At 35.1% G+C, this 19,133-nt stretch overlaps 1 long non-coding RNA gene across 3 annotated transcripts in view; it reads left to right on the top strand.

Moving 5' to 3' along the window:
* The window catches only part of LOC309606023, a 335,857-nt gene extending 317,613 nt beyond the window's left edge, over nucleotides 1-18,244 (top strand). For all 3 annotated transcript variants that reach the window (XR_014231607.1, XR_014231608.1, XR_014231609.1), the window contains one exon: nucleotides 10,478-18,244. This is a non-coding gene — a long non-coding RNA (uncharacterized lncRNA). The remainder of the gene's footprint in view (nucleotides 1-10,477) is intronic.
* The last annotated feature ends 889 nt before the right edge of the window (nucleotides 18,245-19,133 follow it).

Raw genomic sequence — 19,133 nt, 5'->3', positions numbered from 1 at the left:
AGTCTACTCCAGTTTTCACTTTCTAGCAGGCCCTCTCCAGTCTCTCCTATGTGTGTCAGCTATCACCCAGTCCTCTGGGGTTGGTACAGAGCTTGGACATTTTCGGGTCTCTCCTGAATGAACCTGCAGACTCCAAGCTGGTCAGAGATGTGTGGTGAACTTATCAAGTACTCCTCCCCCCGCACAAACACACACACATCTGGTTGTCTCTTGTATCCAAAATCCCCATTTTAAATTTCTAAATATAGGTCAATTTCAGAAAAGCTGAACAGTAACGTGTGTAGTTGAAGTAACCAAATTAGCAAATATACAGAAGGACAGCCTATTTATTATATGTGACGCCTGCATAGTCAATCAGTGACAGAAAGACTTACCTGAAACAATGCTTTATAAAATAAATCATTCAAAAAGAGAGAAGGCAGCTTGCTTTTCTGCCATTATTCATCAAGCTTGGCCATATTTCAATGCTAAGTATCACTTTTCTTCTAGAGCCTCTTCTGTTCTGTACTAAATCATTTACTGCTTTCAACCAGTGCACTTTTTATTCTCCTTGCAGAGAATTCTTCAAATGAGAGATAGATTTACTCAATAACAGTTTATCATGAAATGTGACTTATGTGACTTTGAACATTTTCCCTTCAGTATATGTTCTTCTTTCTTCCTTATAGACCTTAAAAATATAAGTCCTTGTGATTATCATTAAATCCTGCTGCTGTTAAAATCTTATGTTCCCCCATGGTTCTATTTACATAACTTATTTCTAGAATCTCCCTTGTTGTAGCTGGTAGTCTCTTTTTTTGAAAAGTTTTTCTTGTGGGGGGGGATTAGTATTATTTGTGAAGAATAGGCTTTCCTACTTTTACATAGATGTGATGAAAAGAAAGATATTAATTTATCATGTGAATAGAAATATAAAATGAATGAAGAGATCAGCTGCATTTGAAAGTGTTCCAGCACATAGCATTTTCGAAGAAAGCTTTCTCAGACTCCAGCAGAAGTAGCGTCTGCGGGCTTTAGCTACGATCATACTTATTCCCAGTCATTTTTATTCCTTACCAAATAGGTTCAATCACATTAACCATCTACTTCTATAGCATTAATAATTTACATAATGACATTAGAATCCATTATTAATCTTAGATAGCACCAAGATAGTATCAAGTTATATGCACTTGGAATGCATTTTTTTAGTTTTTGGTTCTCAGTTGCTGCCTGAGTTATAGTTAGCTTTTTAAAAGGTCTCTGGTGACGAAGGAAAACTGGAACAATTTCCACCTACTATGGTAAGCCCTTGCATCTAAAAAGGGCTTTTAACTTCATAAAGTATTATTAAATGCACTGTTACATTTTGTCTAAAAAGCAGTTTTATCAGGAAGGGATAACAATATCCTTAGATGGGTGGGGAAACAGAGTTTTGGTGAATTCCCAAGGTTTTACCACTTGTGTCAGAATTGGGCTGATACCCCAAAACTCATAAAAGGGAAAGGGGGTTGAATTGGCATTTATTGACTAGAATGGGCAATAAAGGCAATATTTATCTCACTCAGGAGAGAACCCCAGTGAGTATGTGGTATCTTTCGAGGTGATTTTACAAATGAAAATGTGAAGTTCTGAGGGGCAGTGCAATTTCCCCAAATTACATTCCCAACATCAGAACTGGGATTAAAACCTAAAGTTTCTGATTGCCAGTTCCACACATGGCTGTACTCTCCCTACCCATATTGAGAGCCAATATTAATAGTTTCTTAACATGTATTAAGCACTACTATACAGTAGGCATTGTACAAAGAACTTTTAAATTGGGTATTTTTTCTCTCTGGAAGTTCTACCCTAGTTAAAATAATCAGACTGCCTCTCCTCCCCCATCCCAATCAGGATCCTTTCACCAAGATTATTTTTAACTGAGCTGAAAATAAAAGAAGCATCTTTCTTTTCCAATCAGGCGACTACAAAGATGGGGGCCTGGAACTGAAGGAAAGTAGGTGTATTACCTCATGAAGAAGAATAACAATAATGACAACAACAAAAGACATTCTTTGTCATTTAATAGCAGAGAGGTGCCTCAATTGACTTCATGGCTTGGTGGATTTGAATAGTCCAGTTACTTCTTTATTATTCTAGTCTTGTGGATTTTACTCTTTCGAAGTAGTATCTCTCAGTGCTGGAGTTGGAGTGTAACATAGCTTCACTCTGTTGAGACTGTAAAATAAAATATTTGCTCTGCAGAAATGAAGATGAAATGATTATCCCAGTTTTCCTTTATTAATATAATAATAATATCATTTCTAATTAGGGATGCCTTAGGAAAATAGAAGAGGCCACATTTGCATTAAGATATTCCTGTTGTGTATGCCAAATCAACTTACCTGCAATTTGCTAAAGATGGGGTGGATTAATCAGTTTGGATGTTAAGTTCCTTGGGTATCTGTCCCTTAAATTGAAGCTAGAAACAGCACTTGTAATCAGTCTTGGCAAAACAATTTCAAGCTGATAAATATTCCCATAATGGCAATATTTGGCTGCTCAGTATTTTGATACCCAGCACTTAAAGTCAAACCAACAGCATGCATTTCTCTGGCATTAATGTTACCTTTGTATATGCTTTTACTGGAAAGGCATTTATTAAAGTTCTCTGCCACCACTGCATTATTAATTCACTAACTACAGATTGCATTTCTCTGGCATTAATGTTACCTTTGTATATGCTTTTACTGGAAAGGTATTTATTAAAGTTCTCTGCCACCACTGCATTATTAATTCACTAACTACAGATTAAATCAGTTTGAATCCCAAGGGAATAGCATTGTTTACTTTCTATATCTTACTGGATTCACATATTCTTGGGAAAATAATTTCAGCATAAAAATATAATAAAAGCCATTTTACATTAAATATTAATCAATTTATTAAATTTCTGCAAATATAATATCATTCTCTATAATTAGTCTTATAGGTATTCATAGAAGTATAGATACTCATATCAAGCTAGATCACTTTTGATGTATTCTCACTTTTTTTTGGCTGGTCTTGCAGGAGAGGATAATCTTGATGGAACTGAGCAAAAGAGGAAAAGGAGCTTTTTCTGTCTAATGTTGGTTTACAAACGCCACAACATTCTAACTTATAAAATTGAGAAAGCTTCAAAATGGGCCTTTTAGAACTCTATCCAGGGGTCAAAAGAAAATACATTCTGTTGCAAAATGGCACCTCTGTTGATGACATTTTGAAGAGAAATCATACAAGCAAATGTAAAATCATAAGTTTTTCTTCTTAAAAGCAGTTTTTCTAGAGGTTTGGGGGGAGAAACTGATTCAGCTTCTAAGAATATCAAGCATCAGTTTTCCATTCCTTTTGGGCTGAGTGCTTCAACTTCAACATGGAATTATCTTTAAAACACAATTTAGTTTTAATAATTTATCATAACATTCATGAGACAGGGATTGAGACTGGGTCCACTTCAGCCCAAGTCTATCATCTGTGCTTAAAAAAATGATTTTAAGTAATTTGCTTAGATATGTTCTTAAAAATGTATTTTTAAACTCCTTTTATCTATCAGCCATTTTTTTGATGTGAAATGAATTTAAAAATTATTTGGAATTAATTTTGCATTAAAAAGTGCAAAAAAAAAGTTCAAATAAAGAATGCTTAAATGTTTTCTTCTTTTTCTTTTTAAACAGCAAATGCAATAAAATATGCAAGAAATAAGCTTCCTCCAAAATAGGATGCACAGAAGCTTTTATAACTATCAGAAAGTCCTCACTGGCCTTCCTATATTTATTTCCCTGTAAATAGAAAACATAGTCCTTGAGACAGGAATGGTTTAAAGACAGAAATCTATCAATCGATGGCTTTGTGTTGTTGAAATTATTAATGACAAATCATTCAGTCAGAATTGATTTCTCCAAAACACCTTGCCTCTATTAAGCATGATATTTGTTTCAGGAAAAGCGCAGCTTCCAGATCAGATTCTGAGCTCTTTGAAAGAATGGGGATTTTCTTAGCACTTTTCACATCTCCCATAGCATGACTCATGCCCAGTGAGTAAGTGAATAATCAGAGCTCAATAATATAAAAGTGAATTGATTTTCAGGTGTCAAGGAAATTAATTTGTCATATAGATTATCTTCAAAGTCACTTTGCCTTATTTCCTACTTTTAGAGAAAAGCTTTTCTAATACTTTTATTTGTTTATCAGACAGTAAAACTACAATTACTAATTTTTTATTTGATGCATCCTACTATATAACACGACATATAGCGCTATCTATATCTAGATATAATTAAACCTAATCACAACCTTATGAAGTATATCTTATTATCTTCATGTGTTATACTGAGTAAAGCATCAATTTCTCAAAGAAATTAAGAGATAGTGTGCTAGGATTCAAATCTTTTCTTTATGATTCAGAGACTGTACACTTAACCAGCATGCCTAAAAGAAGGGATCTATGAAATATAATTGTGCTTACTGCATCTTAGTTTGCTGTTTTACGTATTTGTAAATGTATAGATTAAAATTCAAAATTTGTAAATCAAAATTTACAGCCCTTTTAATTCTGTAGAGGCATGAATTGTGAGTCAGAATGCCTTTGCCATCTTACTGTAAGTATTTGTGGACAGAGTAAATTCTCTTCCTATCAATCTGAGATATTTTAGATAACAGGTAAAAATTCTTCTATGTTCTATAAAATGTCTGAAGGCTCCTTTCTCTTTAGAACTACTTGTTCTCACTCAAGGACATATATAGTCAAAGTTGCTATAATATTGAAGTTAGAAGTCTATTTATGAAAAATGGAAGTGAGCATACTTTTAACCATGTTTTACTCAATACAAGATATAAGTTATTGCTGCAGGAAAATTGTTCTGTTAGGAGATAATATGATTCATATGCAACAAAAAATTTTAAGCATATACTGAGAGCACATAATTTGTAAAAGAGTTGACCAAAGAACTAGTTATTTGTTAAATTTAAGTTGTATATTTACTTCAAAGTAAGGTGCATTTAAAATTGTTTAACAAAAAGACCAGTGTATACATCGAAGTCAATTTCTTCCCTTCTCCCCCACTTTTGGTATGAACTCTGATTTTCTCATTTTAGGGAGGTTGAAATAGAAGTTGAAGAATGAATTACTTTGCCCATGATGTTACTAAGAGTCAGCCATAGAACTCAACTTCCAGTTTTCTGGTTCTGAATCTGGTACCTACATACAGTTTTCATTTGCAACAGAAATGTTAACAGAGTATCAAAATTATCCCCTCATCTCTCACTAAGGAGGAAAAGATAGTAAAGTCCAATTATATTAACAGCCTTCAGTTTAATAAATTCATTTATTTCTCTCAACAAATGTTTTTAGTAACACCAACTATGTGTACATATGGTATATTGTGAAGAGTTGGTGGCCTACCCGTCCTCTTCTATCTTGTAGGGAATGTGGAAAAGGTGCATGCTCAGCTCTAAGCATTGGGCCCTGATTGGCCTAAACAATTAGAAAATATTATCTAGGTCTGTGTCAACCATGGCATGCTATTTCACCACCATAAGGACTGGTTCATCTGCAGGTACCTAAATGGATGAAAACTGGAATTTCTGTTCCTGGGGTAGAAAAGAGAAGCTTACTGTCTATAGATTTGGACAGCAAAGCTGAAGGCAGCCACTGTGGAATCAAATGCAGAGCTAGTCCTCAAATATGATAGCATTAGTAAGATAGAACAGAGAAAAAGAAACTGGGCCTTTAATGACATAATTAGATCAAAACCAAAATGAAACTTATCCTATCTCTCTGTCATTGCCAGATACATGAACCAGAAGATTCACTTTATGGTTTAAGAATATTTGCACTTGAATTTTGGGTTACTTACAACTGAACATATTCTAACTGATATGCTGTACATATTATATAATTGTATCATCAGTTAAAAAAATGTTGCTCTTGTTTACAAGGACAAGTTAAAGTGGCATCTAATTTACAATCACAGAGCTTTCATGGAATAAAGATGGGATGTTTGTTGTTGTTTAATTGACTTTATTTAACTGTATTTGTTATTGATTTCTCTTTAACTCTGTGCACTTCAAGGCTAGATAACCAGCTCCTTTTCTTCAGTTAGTTTGTGACAAGTTCTCAAATGTCCCTATTGTTGTGATGAAAGAATAGCTATGTGCCAGAGCTCACCTTCCAGCCAATCACTCCTACCCACCTCAACCTATCATCCTTTTCTCAAGATAGTTGCCAGTCTGCAAACTACTTCCCAAAGCTCAAGATAGTTGTTTAGAATTACAACAAAATGATTCAGGGAGGCTGGTCAAATGCGCACTTGCTCCTATTTAGAAGAAAAGCCATGAATGGGCCTTGTCGATCTGGACAAAATTCTCAAATAAAGGAGAGGTTTGAGGCTATAACCCACCTTACATGAGGGTTAAAGCGAGCTCACTCAGGTAAAGGCAAAGAATGACCATGTGTTGCCAGCCAAGTGGAGCTGGTTCCCTAAAACTGTTAACAATATGGGACTTCATATCTCCAAATATCAGCATCCAAGGAAGGAGTTAGAGTGTGATAATTGGACTGTAACAGGCTTTCAAGAATCAGGTCCACGGGAAGATGCCAAATTTACACCATGATGCACACATAAATTGAATTAAAGAAGTGTAATCTGAATTGGGGTCAGGAAGGTAAACTCAGCAAAGTTAAGAAAGTGTTATGGAAAACATGTACATAGATACATAGATGATTTCACGTTGCAGTGGCAGATTTTTAAGAGCTACAGGCTTCCTGTTTCCTACTCCAGATATTGAGACGTCCCTAAAGAAGTGTATGTTTTGCCACTATAAGAACCGGTAACTAAAGCTTTTGCTTTGTTTTGAAAAGTAAATGTCTTTGGGTAATGTAAATTTCAGATAATTACATTCACTAACACTTTAGAAAGCAAAGTGCTCAGGAAGAACCTTCCCATGGAGGGTAGGGAAGGAGTATATGATACACTGCTTATACCTTAATGATTTCATAACTGAAACATGTATTCTCTTTTTATAGACATGGAAAGTTCAAGAAGAGTACAGGTCATGATTTAGAATAAAATGGATGAATAATTGCATTCACAACCTTTCTAGTGACAGATAACACCACACTTACCTAAAGCATGTGTATTAGAAAGATGTTTGAAAGTAATTAATTGGAGATCAGATGAAAGACATACATGTTTTCAGGAATAATCTGTTTCCAGAGAGCATATTATCAAATACCCACAGGGATTTGCGTAAGACTTCTCTTTCATGCACAAGCAACCTAGTAGTCATATATAATGTGTAAGAGTTGGGAAGTGCCTAAACATGTTAGTACATTTGTTGACATAAGGAAGTACTTTAATTAAAAAATATATTGTTACTAAGATTTTGTAATCAGCTGAAGCTAAGGAAATTCAAGTATAATGCTGATTCCTGTAATAAATAAGCCCAAACTTCCTCTATTGCTTGTGTGAAATTTTACATTTTGTAATTTAAAAAATAATCAACTAATTTTTTTTCTATTTTATGTATTGTACATCTTTTATTAAATAGCTGTATATAGGTTGTTACCTATAAGTACATCTCCACATAGATTATAAGAAATTCAAGTAAATTTTTAAAGCTATATTAGATATAGTCATCACTATATTTTCTATTTTTATTGATTTTTAATTTGTAAAAAGTTGATTATTTCAGCTTACAGAGGCGGGTATGTCATCTTGGTATGATTTTAAAGAGTTACCATATTTAAATTACCTCATGATGTTTGCTCTATTAGTCTTCTCAGACTGCCATTACAAAATACCAGAGACAATGGTGCTTAACCACGGAAATTTATTTTCTCACAATTCTGGAGATTGGTAAGTCCAAGATCAAGTTTCAGGCAGAATTCAGTCTCTGGTGAGAGCTCTCTTCCTGGCTTGCATATGAATTTGCTTTCTCGGTGTGTCCTCATATGACAGTGTTCTGGTCTCTTGTTCTTTTCTTATAAGGAAAACAACCCTATCGAATTGGGGCCCTGTTTGTATGACCCCATTCAACCCTTGTTACTTACTTAAATATATCTCATATATATTTACACTGGGGATTAGGGCTTCAACATGTGAATTTTGGGGGAACACAATTCAGTCCATATCAGTTACCTTTCAACATCTGGGAAGCTTATGCTTCCTCTGTTTAATCACTGCTTTGATTTGAATGCAAATTTTAAAGTATCTGACTAAATGAATGAGTCATAAGCAGGTTTATCCACTCTCCATCTGATAAGTTATTTGGAATTTCAAACTTGTTTCATTTTAAAGAAAAAATTTATAAATAGCTATGTTTACTTATTAACATTATAGATATAAATATATAGCATTCCTTTATTAAATAACTTGAACCCTAGACTATATTTTGTGATTTTTGTGGGATAGTAACAAAGTGGTAGCAAGATGATGATCTATTTTATAACTGTAGGTTTTACCTTATAAGTTTGAAGTTTAGGAATATGAATCTATATCATTCTAAACTTCTCCATATTATGTACATAAGTATATATTAAATACCATTTTCCCCAGTATCCTTGTAAAATGTATTCTATTGTTATTTTTGATGTTGCATTTGCAAATTCTTAAGTAGAATACTTTGTCTCTTCTCTCATCACAGCTACTGCTGGGTCCCTAGAACTTTTTCTCATTTTCTCAGACAAGTTTAATTGTCTTTTGCTCATTATACTATGTCTTTCCCTCTAGACAGTGATGAACCAACTGTCAAAATATAATTTGTAAATTTTTTTACTTAGAAGTTCTCTTGGATAGTCTGACAATTATGTTTTATATATATATAACATATATATATGAAATTAGAAGTTAATATTAGATTTTTTCTTCAAAAATTTTTTTAAAATTATAAGATGGCATTGTTCCTACCCCACTTCACGGCATTTACTTTTCCTAGACTAACTCCCTAACATTCTGTATCAGCAGATTGTAATACACAATTTGTTTGTTTCACTAGCTCAATGGGAAGTTTGTTGGTTGTCATCAAGACATAAAATATTAGACCTTTTAAAACAAATTAAAGAATGTCTATTACCATGATTATATATGAATGTGATTTTATTGCTTAAAGTATACCTATAAGAAAATAACATTTTTCAGTAATAAACTGTCATTTTAATTTTGTAAATGTATAAATTTTTTCAGAGGCATTGAAGAAAAGAACAAAGTCTTTAGTTGTGGCATGGCCATCTAACTATTTAAGGGACTGCATCTCCTTAGTTCTCAGTCCCAGCATTAGAGTTGGGATTAATCTGTTTCTCACATCTTTTTTTTTTTTTTTTTTAAATTTTATTTTTTTTTTGGCTGTGTTGGGTCTTCGTTTCTGTGCAAGGGCTTTCTCTAGTTGCGGTGAGCGGGGGCCACTCTTCATCACGGTGCGTGGGCCTCTCACTGTCGCGGCCTCTCTTGTTGCGGAGCACAGGCTCCAGACGCACAGGCTCAGTAATTGTGGCTCACGGGCCTAGTTGCTCCGCGGCATGTGGGATCTTCCCAGACCAGGGCTCGAACCCGTGTCCCCTGCATTGGCAGGCAGATTCTCAACCACTGTGCCACCAGGGAAGCCCTGTTTCTCACATCTTTATAACAGCCACAATTGTGCCACACAGAGGCACTATCAGTGAGATTCCCTTTTCACATCCGAGTTTATGGGGTATGTTAATGAGAAAAAAGTAAAGTGAATAATAATTCTGTGTCAGAAGCAGCAAAGTCATTTAAAATGTAGTGTGACGTATTGCAGCGTTACTTTCAAGGGAATTGACAGCTGAACTCTTTGTTTACAAGAGTAATGGAACATATATTTACTCTATTACAAAAATGCAAAATATGAGCAGGTGCAGTTTGTGGAGGGTTTGATGACCTTTCAGGGCTCTGAGCCATATCTTATCCCATCCAGGCAGGCTTAACTTGGTGTTTCTAATTAGATGATAATCATTAAGAGACATTTCAGTCCTTTATTACCTTGGACATTATAGAATCACATTACCAAAAAGATCAAGCAGGTTATTTAATATTTTAAGCTCTTAATGTAAATAAACATTCCAAGACGTTAAATAATTTATCTTTAATAATAGAGTAAATCAGTGTCATAATAAGTATCCAGGGATATTAACTCCAGAAGGAACTCAAAATAAATTTCAGTGTATTTTTTAAAAGTTTATTGATAAAATCAATTCCTTATTGTATAACTATTTGCAATAAATCTTTGATAGCTCTTTATTATGTAGTATGACATCTATACCTAAAGAATTTGCCCTGTTTTTTTTTTCCTACAGCCCACTTCTGTATACAAATATATGCCCTGCCATTCAGTTATATTACTTATTCAACAAAATAGACCCTATGTGGTTTCTGTGGATGCCTTGATGTGAACCGTGAAAATTTGATCTCAATGTATCTTATTGATTTTTGTTTTCAACCTTTTTTTCCTACTCCCACAGGACATCTTGTGAACTTCAAGAATAAAAAAGAATCCATTCCCTGCACTATTTATTCTTTTGAAAATAAGTGTTTTTGTCTATTTTGATCCCATCAGATTGTATTTTCCTTATTTATTAAGTAAATGTCAATTATTTATTATTTCTTCATTTATTTCAGCCATCTGAGTCATTATTTCCTCCTTTGGGCTTCCTTAGTAATTTGTTCATACAGTGTTACAGTAAATAAATAAATAAAAACAGGTGACATTTTTAGAGTATTTACCATGTTCCAGATACAGTTTTAAGCAACTTTAAGGAGTAGAGGAGGGAAGGGCAAACGAGAAAGATGAGAAAAAATGTGGGCATCCTCTAGAAGCAAAGACTGGCCCCTGGCTGACAACCAGCAGGGAAACAGGGACCTTAGTCCTTTAACAGCAAGAAACTGAATTTGAGCAACAACCTGAATGAACTCGGATGCAGATTTATCCCCAAAGACTCAGAAAGGAATGCAACTCTGCTGACCCCCTGATTTCAGCACTGTGAATTCTAAGCAGTGGACCCTTCTGAGCCATGCTACACCCAGACTCTGATCTGCAGAACTGTGAGACAGTAAGTTTGTGTTGTTCTGAGACGCTAAATTTGTTACAGCAGCAACAGGAAACTTATACATTCCCACCTCAGACACCTCATTGAGCTTTCTAGAACACACCTTCCTATTTCCAGCTTCCTTGGTTTTCTCATTTCTCTTTTTTCTGCCTGCCGTTTTCCCCCTCTTCTTCTTTATATGAGACTCATTTTAGTTTTTTTTATATATATAATAAATATATTCTATAGTCTTCCTAATAATAAGATTGGGTGAGTTTTACATCTGCTAGTGTCCTAGCACATGAGTAGCATCTCTCTTACTGCAGAGCAGTGCCATGGTTAACCCTGGAGCTGTGAAGTTAGATGGCTTAGACGTATTGCCTCTGTATACCACTTACTAGTTGTGCAGCCAGGTGTTAATTGTTACAATGGTCCTTCCCCTGATAAATTGAAATTATCTGTTACTGAATTCATGTCTAGACTATAAGAATTCTGGGTGCAGAAACCATGATTTTTTTCTTCTGTGTATTTCCAAGTTTATACATAGTGTTTGGTACATAATAACCACTTAATATCTGTTTACCAAACGAACTTGTATGTCAACTTGCTTTACCACATACAAAAAATATTTATCAATATTATCACAGGCTCATTATGAACTCAATTAGCTTTATATTAAGTATCCGTATATCACTGCTTTATATATAAGGAAACTGAGCCATAAAGGAGTTAAGTGTCCAAGTTAATGTGTGAGAGAGCTCTTTTCACCCTGGAAGTTTTTATTCCCATGTCTATGTTATACCCACTCTATCACAGCACATTCTCAGCATGGAAATTCTCCCTTATGTGACAGGTTTCCTCATTAGCTATAAACATCAGACCTGGATCTGAGACTTGTTATCATTTGTATCATGGGATTTAAGTTATGCACCAAATAGTTCCCTATGCATGATTTAATTGGAGACATAAGAGGCACAGTGAATAGCCCTAAATTGAGGCTTGAGCAGAACTTACACCCCAGAAACTGTAGTGGAAAACTTGATTGGAATTAAGTACTGTACTGTAATGAGTCTTGCTTTATAAAATGACTGTACAGGGAATAAAAAGATTATTCATAAAGAACAAGATCTCAGTGACTTTATACTGTCCTATCAAGTATCCAGAGAGCTGCTCACATGTGAACCAGAATGAATAAAAATAATCAAAGCAGCTACTGACAAGTAACAAGTCATTTTCTTTTATGGAATTTGAATATATTAGATGAGCAATGAGGGTGTAATTTTTGCCTCTGTCTTGGGTAGCACCAGGCAGGCTGCAGTTGGCACATTCAATTCTAAATGTTTTTGCTGTGAACAGGGCTAATTTTAAGTCCCTGAAAGACCTTTTCTCCCCACCTGCTATGTATCTGGATCTTCTCCATCCTTCAGAAACCAGTACAGGTCCTTTCTCTCCCTTATAACCCTCCCAGACTATAATGTGATATACTCAGTTGAGCTTTATAAAATCACAAATAATCATTTTTCACTTACAAAAATTACAGTTTCATTTTTCAGTATACTTGCTTAGAACTGATCACCTATTTTCTTTTTTACATTTTCGAGATTGAAGGGATCTGAAGGTGCTTTGGAAAGCTATTAAGTAACCACATGAAAAGCTCTGAATTATAATACATACAGAAAGTTACCTATATGTATTTATGTGTGTATGTTTGTAGACACATACATCTATATATGCAGTCTACACAATCTAGTGAAGAACTATACTAAAACGTAAAAGGAGAAGAATGCTAGTGTTTGCTGAATGGTTATTGAGTGTTACACCCCTTTTAGCAACTTTAGACACATTCTTTAATTTCAGTTGTCGTCTTTGAGTTAGGTATTATTGCACTAATTTTAGAGACAAAATAGCTTCAGAAAATTTAAATCACTTCATCAAATCTATACAGGTAATGAGGAGTAGAGCTAATTTTCACATTCAATCCGTCTGTCTCCCAAACTCTCCAAAGTGTGACCTTTCAAGCTCTTTTCCCTTCTCCCCTGTTGTTAATGAGCATGGACACTTAGGAAGATGGAAGACCCACATGAAGGCAGAAACCTGGGTTCCTAAAACATGCTTGGTGGAGAGTGTCTACCGTCTAGGAATGCACAACTCGAACTTTCTGTGAATAAAAAGTCCTATTGTATTCAGCTATTAAGATTTAGAAGTTCATCTCTTCCTGAGCCTAGTGTTATTCTGAAGAAAACGAGTGCTTTGTACTGTGCTCTAATTGCATTCAATTTGCCTCCTGGGCTGCAACATTTTGGGGGATGAACGCTTATATTAACATGCTCTGTTTCTTTATATTGTCTTATATAGCAGGGGTCCCCAACCCCCGGTACCGGTCCTTGGCCTGTTAGGAACCAGGCTGCACAGCAGGAGGTGAGCGGCAGGCGAGCGAGCGAAGCTTCATCTGCCGCTCCCCATCGCTCGCATTACCGCCTGAGCCATCCCCCCACCCTCTGTCCGTGGAAAAATTGCCTTCCGCAAAACCGGTGCCTGGTGCCAAAAAGGTTGGGGACTCCTCTTGTATAGGAATGGAAAACCGGCTCAGTCTTACGAGCCAAAGCAAATGGTTTGATAGTGACTCCTTAGAGTACTGGGTTAAGAAGGATTCTGAGGCTGCATCTCTATCGTAGATTGACCATTTCTAGTCTACTGCTTTTATTACTTAAATTGAGTGCTTAGGACACACTTTCAACAGGGATTAATTCTCTTGGCTTCATGGAGAGCCTGACAAATGTAAGGGCTTGGGTAACAGTTCTGGTGGATCCCACAGATCTTTAACACCACTCGGCTGGTAGGCATCAAGGCTGCGCCTGACATGAGTCCAGGGGTGTGAATGATTCCTAAGGAGCTGGCTCCAAGTCTGTTAAGAATGGCATAGAGCTCCAAGAGGTTAAAACAAATGGGAGATTTTCAGTTTCCTTTGCGATGTGTAAAGGAGCTTGGACATCATCACTCCCATCCTCAACAACAAGAAAAAAGCAAAAGAGCAAACTGAAAAGCAGCAACTCCTCTAGATCAATCAGATAATTGAGGTCACAAGGAAAATTGCTGCCCCTAAAACTGAAGAGACAGGCAAATAAAGAGAATCACATGTTATCTATTTGATTTTTCTGTAAAACTAAAACTGTTCTAAAAATAGCCTATTAAAATCAATGAGAAAACTAAAAAGAGGCTAAATAACTTTCCCATTCTGATCTAGTAGTAAATGGAAGACCTATAATTTATAACTTGTAGTCTCTGATCCAGGGCTGCTCATTTAAGAGCAATGTTGCTCACAGAGGGTGAGGCAAAATACAAAGTGCAATATGATCTTCATGTTATTGGCATAGTTGAGATGTATGCAGAGGAGAAAAGAGAGCAGGTAATTATAGCAGTTAACATTTTTGAGAGCTTTACTCATCAGGGCACTGCACTAATTATTCTGTTTTGATTATCTCAATGCATTATCTCAATTAATTTTCACAACAACCTTAGAAGGCATGTACTATTACTTTCCTATTTTACATACAAGGAAACTAAGGTTGGGAAAGCTCACAAAACTTCACTAAGATGACAGAGCTGACAAGCAGCATAAATAGCATTCAAACCCTGCCAGTCTCACAGCATAGCATAGTCTTATACCATGCTATACTTTACTCTTGGTCCAAACTAAAAAATGTGAAATGAACATTCAATTTTGCTGATAATTGTAGGAAATTGTTTCAGTATATACAGTTGTAACCCATTGCTGAAAATCGAGCTCTTCCAAAAGACATATCTCAGGCATGTATTACACAATTGCCTTTCTTATCCATTTAGTTGACTGCATTAATACAGTCAACAATGATTCACCATGCTAAATGTGTACAGGAGCTTTGGAGACTCATGTTTTTTTCATCGTACATTTCCTTTCTCTTATAGGAAAAGTCTGATTACATCTTGCTGCGCTTGTCACAAGACCACTGTTGTGCAATGCTGTGGTGTTTGAAATGATGCCACTGTGAGTTTTCCTATTATTCTAAGGAATTAAGAGCAGGCACATGTAATCAATTATGACAGCTTTTAACCAAATGATTTATTTTGGTATTCATTCAGTTAATTAAGGATGCACATTCTTAAAGCACTGTTTTCAACTTTTTTAACTTTGCATTTTCCATTTACGGAAATTTCTCAGAACTATCTATTCTCTATTTGTAATATTAGAGCAATGGCCGTGTTCCCCAGCTATTAGGTTAGTATTATTTTAACAATGGATAGCATACTTGTTTCCCAGTTATAAAATGATAATCTAATATTAAATATCTCCGCTGAGAACTAATACGTCCCTCTTAACTATCCTAGTTTCCTATGCTGGATATAACTCATTTTTGCATGCATGATCCTTTGCAAATGTGCTCAGGGAAAGTTGGCCCATGGGAGTTGAGAAGAACCTTGGTAAAACAAGCCAAGAGTGTCCTTGATGCCAGTTTCATGGCTAAATTGTGAGATACTCAGAAGAGAAGAGAAAGTATGTACTCCTGTTGGGGAGAAAAAAAGAGTGACAACAAGGTAACCTGTGGAGGTTCAATGGCATTGTGGGAAATTCTGCCATGTGGAAAGGCACCAGTGAGTCAATTGGAGAGGAAAGTCCTCAGCAGAGATTTGAGAGCTAAGAACCCATCCCTGTTGGGAAACATCTCTTGGGTGAGAGGTGGAGGGAGTGGTGCCACAGAAAGGAAATAAATCCTACTGCTCCTGCCAAAGAAAATTAGGACTCCCACAGCTATGTGATGCCTCGAATTTCAGAATTAGCTGGAGACAGTCCCATGAAGTGATTAAGAACAGAGTTTTTGCTGGGAGTTCAAGCCTGACTCTAGTTAGTGATTAGCTGCTGTGTCTCTCAGTTGAGGTTAATTTTACATCCTCTCTAAACTTCTGTTTTCTTACTGGTAAAAATGAGGATAATGTTCATATTATAGAAATGATATGACTAAGTTAAATAACTTAAATTTGAAATTACTTAGTTGTACCAGTTTAGGGGAGTTGATTATTTAGTGTTAACTTTTTAATTTTTAATGTATTTTATAATATTTTTTAACTAAGAATGCTGCCAGGAGGATGCGACTCAAAAAGAACCACAATGGCCATGTCTCACACAGCAGAAATCATAGAATTTGGGCATCAGAACCTGAGCAAACAGAGAATAAACAAACAGATTCTTAGATATTCATCACATGGCACCTCATAGATTCTCACATGGTAAGACATTTGCTAAGTGTACTAATGGCTATTTATTTGTTGGTTTAGCATACATATGCCAAGCATAATTCTAAATACTTTTAGGACTTAACGGTGCCTCAATCCCATCATCTCTTTGCCCAAATCTTACCTTGTCCATGAGCCTACCATGGCCACTGTAGTGGACACAGTTTGGTGTTCTACCCCAAAATTCACTGATTCCCTTTATCATTTCGTGTGTACTGTTCCAAGTCATGGTGTGCTTTTCCTCTTACTTAACATCTGCACCTGGGACACTCTTTGAGGCTACTCTGGACTCCTGGAGCCACTTTGTCATAAATGCAGAGACTCAGAAGTTCCTGGGGCTTTACTTCTCCCCTCCCGTGTGCTGTTGGCCAATGAATGACTGGTGCAGAATTATAAAATCCCAGCTTTCTGCCTTGAGTGGGACAAACTTTGAAGCATAATTTACACTCCTGAGCTTCCCTTTCAGGATCAGACTAAAGCTTGGACTTGGCCTTGAATTAACAGGGTTTATTCCTCTTCCTTGTTTTGTTTACCCCATTTTCCAACCAGCTTCTTATAGGCTAACCATCATCTCAGCATCTGCTTCTGTGTAACCTGAACAAAGACAAATATCTTCTTTAATAATGTAATGTGGTTATTTGAAACCTTTTTGGAGATACCACATCGTTAATTTCGCTCATTTTCCAATTTAATTTTCATTTACCTTTTTAAAAACTATTGAGCTTTGAGAGTCTTTACATAGTCTAGTTCCAATTTTTTTCCAGATATATGGTATACAAATATTTTCTTCCAGTCTTTAGTCATCTTTTCATCTTCTTAAGGCCTTAATAGAGTAAATATTTTGAATTTGATGAAGGTCAATATAACAATTTTTCTTTTTAGGCATCAGGCTTTTGGTATCAAGTCTAAAAACTCTTAACCCTAAAACCTGAAAAATGTTCTTAGTTTTTGTATTTCTTTTCCTAAAAGTAATTCATTTTGAGTTAATTTATAAGGTGTAAGACTTAAGGTTTTTTTTTTTTCCTTTTGCTTTTGCCTACGGATGGCCATATGCTCCAGAAAATTACTTACAAATTTGTTAAAAATGCTATCTTTCTTCTATTTTGTTCCTTTTGCACCTTTGTCAAAAATTAGTTGGGCATATTTTCTTGTGTTTCTTTCTCTGTTCTGTTGCATTGATCTATGTGTGTATCTTCTGTTAATATCATGCAGTCTTAATTATGATAGATATTTGAAATCAAATAAACTGATTTCTACCACTTTATTCTTCATTTTCAAAATTGTTTCATCTATTTTAGGACCTATGTCTTTCCGTATACATTTTAATATAAGCTTGTCTATATGTACACAAAAAACCTTGCTGAAATTTTGGTAGAAATTGTATTAAATCTGCATGCCAATTTTTGGATAATTCACATCTTTACTATGAGTTTTCCAGTCCATGAATATGACATGTTTACTTATTTAGATAGGATTTGATTTCTTCCATCAGTGTTTTATAGTTTTTAACATACAGGTCTTATAGAGATTTTGTTTGATTTATACGTTTCATTTTTGAGTGATTGTAAATGATATTATATTTTTATCATTTATGCCCACATGTTCATTGCTAGTATATGAAAATACTATTTGGATTTTCTTTTATTTTAGATTCCTTGGGATATTCCACATAGGCAATCATGTCATCTGAAAATAGGAAGTTATATTTCTATTTTTCTAATGTGTAGGCCTTTTATTTTCTTTTGTTTCCTCATTATATTGGCTAGAACTTCCAGCACTGTTTTGATTTAGAGTGGTGAGAACCAGAATTCCCTGGCAGTCCAGTGGGTAGGACTCCGTGCTTCCAATGCAGGGGGCACGGGTTCGATCTCTGGCTGGGAAAGTAAGATCCCACATGCCGAGTGGCATGGCCAAAAATAATAAATTTAAAAATTTGTTTAAATTAAAGAAAAGAAGAAAGAGTGGAGAGAACCAAAGTCATGGCCTGGTGTCTGATCTTAGGGAGAAAGCGTTCAGTTTAATCATTAAGTATAATGTTAGCATTAGATTTTTTTGTAGATGTTCTTTATCAAGTTGAGGAAGTCACACTCCATTCTTACAGTTCTGAGGATTTTATTCATGAAGGGATGTTGAATTATCAAATGCTTTTTTCTGTATTGATATGATGGTTTACATTGATTGATTTCTGAATGTTAAAACACCCTTGAATTTCTGGAATAAATCTCACTTGGCCATCTTGTATAATTATCTTTATATATCGCTGAATTCTATTAGTAAATGTTTTATTAAATATCAGTAGTTTTGTGTCTAAATTCATGAGTGATATTGGTTTGTAGTTTCTTTCTTAGTACTAAATTCATCTAGTTTTGTTATCAAGGAAATACTAGCTTCATAAAATGAACTAGCAATTGTTCCCATCTCTTCTGTTTTCTGGAAGAGGTTGTGTAAAATTTGTGCTAATTCTTCTTCAAATGTTTGGAAGAATTCTTCAATGAAACCATCTGTGTTTAGAGATTTCTTTTCTGGGGAGACAAATTTGATTTCCTTAATAGTTACAGGGCTATTAAAATAATCTATTCCATATTGCACGAGTTGTGGGACTTTGTATTTTTCAAGAAATGTTCTGTTTCATCTAATTTGTTAAATGAGGCAAGTAGACCTGTTTGTTATAACACTTATTATCTTTTGATATCTTCAGACTCTTCAGTGATATCTTCGCTTTCATTCTTTACTGGTTATTTGGTCTTCTCTATTTTTCTTTCTCAATCTTGTTAAAGGTTTGTCAATTTTATTAATAATTTCAATACTTCTTCATTTCATTGAT

The sequence above is a fragment of the Balaenoptera borealis genome, assembly GCF_965194805.1.
Source record: "Balaenoptera borealis genome assembly, chromosome: 11".
NCBI lineage: Eukaryota > Metazoa > Chordata > Mammalia > Artiodactyla > Balaenopteridae > Balaenoptera > Balaenoptera borealis.
Note: the sequence above shows the minus strand (reverse complement) of the source record. Positions and strands in the feature narration are given on the sequence as shown.